This window comes from Bufo bufo, chromosome 6, assembly GCF_905171765.1.
Source record: "Bufo bufo chromosome 6, aBufBuf1.1, whole genome shotgun sequence".
NCBI classification, from domain to species: Eukaryota; Metazoa; Chordata; class Amphibia; order Anura; family Bufonidae; genus Bufo; species Bufo bufo.
In genome coordinates this window covers 352,188,635-352,200,421 of record NC_053394.1, presented here as the reverse complement: position 1 = coordinate 352,200,421, position 11,787 = coordinate 352,188,635, and positions in this window count along the sequence as shown.

Here is an 11,787-nt window from a genome sequence, read left to right as displayed (position 1 = left end):
AATGGGTATCAGGGCCCTTCTTTGCCTGAGCGTGGTAGCCGATAAATCAGCATATAGAGATATTTTGTGATAAGGTGCAGGTAGACCACCATTTTTTCTGGCGGAAGACATCAGCTGCTCCTTTACAGTGTAGAAATGAACTCTAGCAAGAACATCCCTTGGCACTGATTCATCCATATGTCTGGGACGCGGGACTCTGTGTGCCCTGTCTATCTCTAAATCTCCTTCTTTGCAGTGGGGCAGAACGCATTTGATCAGTTCTTTAACGTATAAAGGAATATCTTTGGCCCCCACGTTCTCTGGGATACCCCTTAGCTTGATATTATTGCGTCTGCTGCGATCCTCCAGATCTGCCATTTTGCTTTTTAATGCCTCCACCTCATTCTCCAGGGCATAATGGGCATCTATACAGTCGTTATGGGAGCCTGCAAACTCCCCAAATTTGCGTTCCATATGGTCTGTTCTGGCCCCAAGCTCTTCCACCTCTTTTCTCATGGGAGCCACTATTAAACGCATGTCATGCAGGAAAGAGCGTCTCTGTACTAAAAGCATATCTCTCATGGCGGTGTCTGTCAAGGCTATGTTGGCTACTGGCAGTGCTAAAATTTCTGCTTCCCCCATAACCTGTGGGTTCCCATTATATCTTAGAGTACCTGCGCCGGCTATACTACAAATAATTTGACCAGTTAAAACAGTACAGATTTGGTTGAATAGAAATGTGAGGCCTATTTTTTTTTGCGCTGTGTGACAGGTATACGTTTAATCACAGAATTAGGCTTGTATCTGCACGGTAGCGTGTGTGTTAAGTTTTTCTGAATGACACTATCAGCACCTTGAATCTAAGATATCCTTTTTGGGATAGATTTAAAGTAGGCCTGATATAGCATAAACTACTTATTTTGAGAATGGCAAATTTTGGAATAGTTTTTCAACCCAGAACAAAAACTGTGCTTTTACGGTCACTACAAATAATTTGACCAGCTAAAACAGTACAGATTTGGTTGAATAGAAATGTGAGGCCTATTTTTTTGCGCTGTGTGACAAGTATACGTTTAATCACAGAATTAGACTTGTATCTGCATGGTAGCGTGTGTTACGTTTTTCTGAATGACACTATCAGCACCTTAAATCTAAGATATCCTTTTTGGGATAGATTTAAAGTAGGCCTGATATAGCAGAAACTACTTATTTTGAGAATTGCAAATTTGGGAATAGTTTTTCAACCCAGAACAAAAACTGCTTTTACGGTCACTACAAATAATTTGACCAGCTAAAACAGTACAGATTTGGTTGAATAGAAATGTGAGGCCTATTTTTTTTGCGCTGTGTGACAGGTATACGTTTAATCACAGAATTAGACTTGTATCTGCACGGTAGCGTGTGTGTTAAGTTTTTCTGAATGACACTATCAGCACCTTGAATCTAAGATATCCTTTTTGGGATAGATTTAAAGTAGGCCTGATATAGCATAAACTACTTATTTTGAGAATTGCAAATTTTGGAATAGTTTTTCAACCCAGAACAAAAACTGCTTTTACGGTCACTACAAATAATTTGACCAGCTAAAACAGTACAGATTTGGTTGAATAGAAATGTGAGGCCTATTTTTTTTGCGCTGTGTGACAGGTATACGTTTAATCACAGAATTAGACTTGTATCTGCACGGTAGCGTGTGTGTTAAGTTTTTCTGAATGACACTATCAGCACCTTGAATCTAAGATATCCTTTTTGGGATAGATTTCAAGTAGGCCTGATATAGCAGAAACTACTTATTTTGAGAATGGCAAATTTGGGAATAGTTTTTCAACCCAGAACAAAAACTGTGCTTTTACGGTCACTACAAATAACTTGACCAGCTAAAACAGTACTGATTTGGAGGAATATAAATGTCAGGTCTATTTTTTAGGCGCTGAGTGACAGGCTCAACTTGCCCCTGATGTAGTATATGGACAAAAAATAACCACACTATTGATGGTTAAATGCACTTGGGTGACACAGGCTCAGCCTGCACCTGATGTAGTATATGGCCAAAAATTAACCAAACTGTTGATGGTTAAATGCACTGGGGTGACACAGGCTCAGCCTGCACCTGATGTAGTATATGGCCAAAAATTAACCACACTGTTGATGGTTAAATGCACTTGGGTGACACAGGCTCAGCCTGCACCTGATGTAGTATATGGCCAAAAAATAACCACACTGTTGATGGTTAAATGCACTTCGGTGACACAGGCTCAGCCTGCAGCTGATGTAGGATATAGCAAAAAATAACCACACTATTGATGGTTAAAAGCACTTGGTGGTAGCTTGTGCTGGCGCACCACAAGCCACAAAATGGCCGCCGATCACCCCAGAAAAATGTGATATAAAAACGCTCTGGGCAGCCTAAAAAAAGTGAGCAATTCGATATTAGCACTTCAATGATCCACAGCTGGAGATCGATCACAGAATGAAGTCTTTTGGAGGAGTTAATCTGCCTAATCTCGCCCTAACGTCGCAGCAGCAACCTCTCCCTATGCTTGAATCAGCAGAGTGAAGTGCAGCGCTACGTGACCCAAGCTTATATAGAGGCTGGGTCACATGCTGCACTGGCCAATCACAGCCATGCCAATAGTAGGCAAGGCTGTGATGGCCTCTTGGGGCAAGTAGAATGACGCTTGTTGATTGGCTGCTTTGCAGCCTTTCAAAAAGCGCCAAGAAAGCGCCGAACACCGAACCCGAACCCAGACTTTTACGAAAATGTTCGGGTTCGGGTCCGTGTCACGGACACCCCAAAATTCGGTACGAACCCGAACTATACAGTTCGGGTTCGCTCATCCCTAGCAACCAGGCCTAATGAATAATGAGTCAGAATGTAAATCCACTGTGGTAAATATTTCTTCTGTACCTCTGTCTGATATGCAAATTGATGTGCTTTCTAAGGGTCTTTCGTTTTGTCCCTCTACCAAAGTTGATTGGTTTCAGTTGGAGGTCGATCTGCAGCGCCTGTATAGGAATATCGAACTTAAGGTTTGGTTTGCGGACCGACCTCCTACAGACCAATCGACTGGTATAGTGACACATACTGAGCTGAGGTTGAAGTCATTTGGGTTATTTACTAAGAGTGATTTTTCACCTCATAGTAATCTACATGCACTTGATACCTTTATTAGGGCTATCTCTGTGGATATGACCACCTTGCATAATGAGGTTGCCAATATGCCTCTTAAACATTCTAATAAGACTACTTCTGATGTCGAATTGCTTGAGGGGCTTTGCCATGACAACAGCCTCACAATTAAACCCGCTGACAAGGGGGGTGCGGTTGTTGTCATGGATACCTCCAAATATATCCATGAAATCAAGAGGCAGCTGAGTGATCAGAGTGTATACAAGGCATTGGCGGGTGATCCAAGATTTGAAATTGCTTGACATATGAAGAAGGTCCTTGATGTCGCTTTGAGTCAGGACATTATTGATGAGGAGCTTTATTCCTTTCTGATTATACAACATCCACGTACACTGGTCATATACAGTACAGACCAAAAGTTTGGACACACCTTCTCATTCAAAGAGTTTTCTTTATTTTCATGACTATGAAAATTGTAGATTCACACTGAAGGCATCAAAACTATGAATTAACACATGTGGAATTATATACATAACAAACAAGTGTGAAACAACTGAAAATATGTCATTGTCAGGACTCAAACCTGTGGCCAGTCATGTCCCAGGTGGTAGCTCTACCCACTAGGCTACCGTCTCTCCTTCGACTGCTCTCTAGCTAACTTCTAACTACCTCTCTTGTCCTTGCCTTGACCTGCTGATTATTCCAATCTCTTGCACCTGCTACTTCCCTATAAAAACCCAGCCCTTGAACCCAGCCCTTTGCTGGTTATTGTGCCTCCAAGCCTGTAGTAAGCTTCCTCTCTGCTCCTCCACCGCTATTGCTGATTTACCATCGTTGCCAACCCGGATAGTTTTGACCTCGCTGAATTGCCGGCTGCATTGACTCACTGCTTACCACTGACCACGCCTCCGTCTACTCCTGCTGTTATCTCGCTGCCATCTCTGTTGCCGACCCGGACTGATCGACCAAGCTACCTGCCTCCTGCTTCTGTGGGCCTCTGCCACTGGACTCCATATTTCCAGCTCGGGTGTCCTCAGACTCAGGTGAGCCTCGATTGACACTACTCCGTAACAGTCATATTCTAGGTTCCTCAAAGTAGCCACCGTTTGCTTTGATTACTGCTTTGCACACTCTTGGCATTCTCTTGATGAGCTTCAAGAGGTAGTCCCCTGAAATGGTTTTCACTTCACAGGTGTGCCCTGTCAGGTTTAATAAGTGGGAATTCTTGCCTTATAAATGGGGTTGGGACCATCAGTTGAGTTGAGGAGAAGTCAGGTGGATACACAGCTGATAGTCCTACTGAATAGACTCTTAGAATTTGTATTATGGCAAGAAAAAAGCAGCTAAGTAAAGAAAAATTAGTGGCCATTACTTTAAGAAATGAAGGTCAGTCAGTCAGCTGACCTGGCCTCCACAGTCACCGGACCTGAACCCAATCAAGATGGTTTGGGGTGAGCTGGACCGCAGAGTGAAGGCAAAAGGGCCAACAAGTGCTAAGCATCTCTGGGAACTCCTTCAAGACTGTTGGAAGACCATTTCAGGGGACTACCTCTTGAAGCTCATCAAGAGAATGCCAAGGGTGTGCAAAGCAGTAATCAAAGCAAAAGGTGGCTACTTTGAAGAACCTAGAATATGACATATTTTCAGTTGTTTCACACTTGTTTGTTATGTATATAATTCCACATGTGTTAATTCATAGTTTTGATGCCTTTATAGTCATGAAAATAAAGAAAACTCTTTAAATGAGAAGGTGTGTCCAAACTTTTGGTCTGTACTGTGTGTGTATATATATATATATATATATATATATATATCTAGTAGTGCTATAAGATGTTTGTTTCCTTAGTTCTTGAAATACAACTGGCATGAAGGGGGTCGGTACCTCCTTTTCAAGTAGCTGTGTTTCCTGTTTCCTGTCCTGAGGAGGGGGCGGACACTATCCAAGGGTAACATAGTAACATAGTACATAAGGCCGAAAAAAGACATTTGTCCATCCAGTTTGGCCTATTATCCTGCAAGTTGATCCAGAGGAAGGCAAAAAAAAAAAACTGTGGTAGAAGCCAATTTTCCCCACTTTAGGGGAATAAAAAATTCCTTCCAGACTCCAATCAGGCAATCAGACTAACTCCCTGGAACAACGACCCCTCTCTAGTAGCTATAGCCTATAATATTATTACGCTCCAGAAATACATCCAGGCCCCTCTTGAATTCCTTTATTTTACTCACCATCACCACCTCCTCAGGCAGAGAGTTCCATAGTCTCACTGCTCTTATCGTAAATAATCCTTTTCTATGTTTGTGTACAAACCTTCTTTCCTCCAGACGCAGAGGATGTCCCCTCGTCACAGTCCTGGGGATAAATAGATGGTGGGATAGATCTCTGTACTGACCCCTGATATATTTATACATGTTAATTAGATCTTCCCTCAGTCGTCTTTTTTCTGAAGTGAATAACCCTAATTTTGATAATCTTTCAGGGTACTGTAGTTGCCACATTCCAGTTATTAATTTAGTTGCCCTCCTCTGGACCCTCTCCAGCTCTGCTATGTCTGCCTTGTTTACAGGAGCCCAGAACTGTACACAGTACTCCATGTGTGGTCTGACTAGCGATTTGTAAAGTGGTAGGACTATGTTCTTATCACGGGCATCTATGCCCCTTCTGATGCAACCCATTATCTTATTGGCCTTGACAGCAGCTGCCTGACACTGGTTTTTGCAGCTTAGTTTGCTGTTTATTAAAATTCCTAGATCCTTTTCCATGTCAGTGTTACCGAGTGTTTTACCATTTAGTATGTACAGGTGACTTGCATTATTCCTTCCCATGTGCATAACTTTACATTTGTCAGTGTTAAACCTCATCTGCCACTTATCTGCCCAAGCCTCCAATCTATCCAGATCCCTCTGTAGTAGTATACTGTCCTCTTCAGTGTTAATTACTTTACACAGTTTAGTGTCATATACAGTATACAGAGGGACCAACGCAATTGGAACAACTAATTGCAACTGGTGTGTTATACCAGTTGCCCCCCCAAAAAAACTGATTGATGCAGGGGTGTGATATACCTATAAATGACTTCCTATATAGTGCATTTTCTATTGTGCAGCATTTGTGTGCAGTTCTGCTGAGATACCTCAGCTATAAAGATGGACCAACACTATTGGAACAACTAATTGCAACTAGTGTGATATACCATTTGCCCCCCAAAAAAACTGATTGAGGCAGGGTTGTGATATACTGTAAATCGAAATATTAATTATTGAAATTTAGGGTAATCTCAATAATTAATATTCATAAATAGGCGTGAGTCGTCTATTGACTCCGCCTATTTATACCTAAAATAAAGAATCACTCTCTCTCTAATTAACTAATTGACTGACTAACTAACTAGCTCCCTCTGTTGTCTATACACTGCACTGAACTTCGTGCGGCTATTGCTGCGGCGCCTAATACAACAAAAAGACTACACGCTGTGCTTAAATAAAAGTTATTTATTAACACACTACACGTCTACAGTCTAATTATAAGCTATATCTAGATATATTTATAGATCACGGTTATAAATATATATATATATACATATAGAAGCACACAGTACAGTAATAACACTACAGTAAACACAATAAAAACCTAACTACACTACACAATTCAATTCCCAATTCCACCCCACACACTATCTATACATTACACTTACATACACACATACAGTGGATATAAAAAGTCTACACACCCCTGTTAAAATGTCAGGTTTCTGTGCTGTATAAAAAGGAGACAAAGATAAATAATTTCAGATTATTTTCCACCTTTAATGTGACCTATAAACTGTACCACTCAATTTAAAAACAAACTGACCTCTTTTGGGTAGAGGGAAGAAAAAATGTAAAAATAAAATAATATGGCTGCATAAGTGTGCACACCCTTAAAATAATACTTTTTTGAAGCACCTTTTGATTTTATTACAGCACTCAGTATTTTTGGGTATGAGTCAGCATGGCACATTTTGACTTGGCAATATTTGCCCTCTCTTCTTTGCAAAAACACTCCAAATCTTTTAGATTGCGAGGGCATCTCCTGTGCACAGCCCTCTTTAGATCACCCCACAGATTTTCAATCGGATTCAGGTCTGGGCTCTGGCTGGGCCATTCCAAAACTTTAATCTTCTTCTGGTGAAGTCATTCCTTTGTTGATTTAGATGTATGCTTTGGGTCGTTGTCATGCTGAAAGATGAAGTTCCTCTTCATGTTCAGCTTTCTAGCAGAAGCCTGAAGGTTTTGTTCCATTATTGACTGGTATTTGGAACTGTTCAAAATTCCCTCTAGCTTAACTAAGGCCCCAGTTCCAGCTGAAGAATAACAGCCCCAAAGCATGATGCTGCCACCACCATGCTTTACTGTGGGTATGGTGTTCTTTTATATTTTGGAATTATGGTCAAAAAGTTCAACCTTGGTTTCATCAGACCATAACACCTTTTCCCACATGCTTTTGGGAGACTTCAGATGTGTTTTTGCAAAATGTAGCCTGGCTTGGATGTTTTTCTTTGTAAGAAAAAGCGTTCGTCTTGCCACTCTACCCCATAGCCCATACATATGAAGAATACGGGAGATTGTTGTCACATGTACCCCACAGCCAGTACTTGCCAGATATTCCTGCAGCTCCTTTAATGTTGCTGTAGGCCTCTTGGTAGCCTCCCAGACCAGTTTTCTTCTCGTCTTTTCGTCAACACAGAACACAGCTACATCCCCAGTTATAAGTTGCAAACTTATGCAACCACATTCTTTTAGTTTTTTGTTTTGTTTTCTTCCCTTCACCTAAAAGATTTCAGTTAATTTTTCAATTGAGTGGTACAGTTTATAGGTCACATTAAAGGTGAAAAAAGTTCTGAAATGATTTATCATTGTCATTTTTTTACAGCACAGAAACCTGACATTTTAACAGGGGTGTGTAGACTTTTTATATCCACTGTATTTTCCTTCTGCAGGCACGTTGGAATGTGTCTTCAGGAGGATTTGGCTGGGGAGGGGGCACTCATGATGGGGGAATATTTCGGCCAGCATTATAAATATGTGTGTGAATATAGATATACACACACATATTTGTGTGTATATATATATATATATATATATATATATATATATATATATATATATATATATAGAAAATAAATACACCGCAGCACGTCCATGAGGTGAAATTGTGGGATCCTTTATTCACCCAAGCAGAGACGTTTCGGTCCGCTTGCTGGGACCATTTTTTTCGCTTGAAAATGGTCCCAGCAAGCGGACCGAAACGTCGCTGCTAGGGTGAATAAAGGATCCCACAATTTCACCTCATGGACGTGCTGCGGTGTATTTATTTTCTGGTTGTTTGACACTGTGGTCGAGTGTCAATACCGCTGGCACCCAAAATTTGCTACAAGGAGTGCTGCCCTGATCTTTCATCTATTATATATATATATATATATATATATATATATATATATATATATATATATAATCTCTCTCAAACGAATGACGAGGCAGCACTTCCTCCTGAGTGGCCATCATTACTTTAAGAAATAAAGGTCAGTCAGTCAGCCGAAAAATTGGGAAAACTTTGAAAGTAAGGGCTATTTGACCATGAAGGAGAGTGATGGGGTGCTGTGCCAGATGACCTGGTTTCCAGTCACCGGACCTGAACCCAATCGAGATGGTTTGGGGTGAGCTGGACCGCAGAGTGAAGACAAAAGGGTCAACAAGTGCTAAGCATCTCTGGGAACTCCTTCAAGGCTGTTGGAAGACCATTTCAGGGGACTACCTCTTGAAGCTCATCAAGAGAATGCCAAGAGTGTGCAAAGCAGTAATCAAAGCAAAAGGTGGCTACTTTGAAGAACCTAGAATATGACATATTTTCAGTTGTTTCACACTTGTTTGTTATGTATATAATTTCACATGTGTTAATTCATAGTTTTGATGCCTTCATAGTCATGAAAATAAAGAAAACTCTTTGAATGAGAAGGTGTGTCCAAACTTTTGGTCTGTACTGTGTGTGTATATATATATATATATATATATATTCAAATATCACCCTTCCCTCTACAATCCCCCTGTTGTCGAATTACACGGCAATAACTTGAGGGAAGGATTGGGATGTATTTGCCTCCTCAACCCTACTCACTCTTGGTGACAGTTCAGGAAGGACTGAAGTATACTCTGGCCCTTAGGAACCTAGACATCACCCATCGCGACTGACACCTCCGACCTGCCCTTCACCGTAACCAGACGTCTCCATCTACAGAATACACAGTCTTCTTCTCTCTGGATTCTTTCACAGTCTTTGGATCAATCCATGTAGCAACTGTGGACTGGCCTTCTTTCTTTCTGTCAGTGCCGATCTTCTGGTGTCAACCACGCCCAATAACGACCCTAGGTTAATTTGTGGACTGGCCTTTCTTTCTTTCAGTGCTTCATGTGTCATCCACTCCCAATGACTCTGGAATGACTTCCCCTCACAGTCTCTAGGTTAATCCAAGTAGCAACCGTGGACTGGTCTTTAGCACTTCCTTCTCCCTGGGGTACGGTCAACCATGGACTGGCTTCTCTTCAGCATAGGCACGACTTCCATCAGACACTTCTCCTTTCATCTTGATTGAAGAATCTGTTATTGAGGAGGTTCTCCCGTGGACAGATATGTAGGTCTTTACAAGTCAGGTCAGATTTTCTGGTAAGAGGTGATGTCTTAGTACCTAAATTCTAACTGCGGGAAAGAACACCGCACTGACTGACATTCAGTCCAACCCTTACAAACTTCACCGTTCTTGTGGTTAAGGTTGCAAATAACGGTAAAAATTTGGCCTGTTCCTAGGGAATCTACTATTCCCCCATTCACACAAAAACAGGTCACATTCCTTCCCATCCCAACAAATTAGATTTAGTGTGTGTACCCATAGAGACTCATGCAACCTGGCATATCTCTCTACACCTCCAAATACACAGGTAGATCACAGACCCACATATCAATGGAAACGACTATAGGATGCAAATATGTACATCCAAATTATAACTCACCGCAGTGCGTTGGGAGAGTTTCCCTGGGTATAGGCTGTCACACATTTGTACCTAGAGTGTCTATGGGTACACAATCGACAAACATACAAAATCAATATATGTACATAGTACTAGGGGTTTCAGGATTGCATAAGTTATATATCCTGAATCCTCATAAGAAACAAAGTAGAAAAACCTACAAATGAACAATATATATCCAAATGTCCGTGAGGTCCCTGGCTTCAGGACTTTGTGTGCGTTATGTCCTGAGCCTCCTACAGTTAAGTTTGTGAAGTTCCGTCTGGTTCTGGTATAACTGATCAGCAAGTGTAACACCCCAGAGTGGTGTTATTACACGCCTCTATCCCGCTACTATCTCCTAAGAGCTTTTACACTGTCATCTGATGTGATTTTGCTTATGTTCTCCACAAATGTGCATTTAAAACCATGGTAAATACCATTGTTCAAGTCATTTTCCTGGTATACCAGCAGGTGGCAGCATCATTGGTAGAGATAGTTTTAATGCTATGGCAGTTCAGAGTGGAACAATCCTGTTCTATTCTGCCCCCCTTCTGAAGAGAGGTGGACTATTCCGTCTTCCTGTAGCAAGGGAGGGAAAAAACTGTTAGAACCAGATTTTAGTTACCCCCTGCATAGGGGAGACAGCAAGGACCAAGTCATGGTCTGAGACTTAGGCCTCATGCACACGACCGTATTTTGTTTCCGTGTCCGATCCGTTTTTTTTGCGGATAGGATGCGGACCCATTAATTTCAATGGGTCCGCAAAAAACGCGGACAGCACACCGTGTGCTGTCCGCATAAGTATGTCCGTTCCGTTGCTCCGCAAAAAAAATAGTGCATGTCCTATTTTTTTCTAGTTTGTGGACAAGGATAGGCATTATTACAATGGATCCGCAAAAAAAACGGATGCCATACGGAAAGTCATCAGTTTTTTTTGCGGATCCGCAATTTGCGGACCGCAAAACACATACGGTCGTGTGCATGTAGCCTTAGTCATATTCCAAGTCTGAGCTCCTTCAGCCTCAGCTGGAGGAAGAAGCAGAAAACTACAGACAACCTCCAGAGTTCCAGGAAGAAAGCATCCCCTGAGAAATCATCTGAGAGATAAGTCCAGAGACCTAGGAGAAGCCATTCCTCCTCAGCTAGTCTGTCCCCACAAAGCAGAAGTTGTAGAAAAGCGCAGAACATTAGTTCCTGACACAATTACAGAGCTACCAAGCAGACAATCCTGCAAGCTCACATTTAAAGTGCAGAAGTATTTATTTCTGCCAATGATTGCTAAAATCTGCTGGGACCAGAGACCAAAGCTGTATACTGCTTGGATACAAGTTATCTTTAGTAAAGAAACGTTTGAACTTCATCTAAACATCTGGACATCAATTCTGCTGGGAAATTCCTCTATTACTCCTACTATCACTACGCTAAAATTTATTGCAAGTGAGCCAGGAGCCAGGAGTCCAGCCGTAACCAGGTAGGAGACACCGTTGACACAATTATCATCACCCTCTAGAGACATTATAAGCCATTTCACCACTCTGGCATTCCTAATCTGGGACGTGCGTTATAACACCTTGGAAGGGCCCTAGGGTAGTACCCTGCGCACGCTGCAATTGGCGTCACAACAAATACAGAACTTT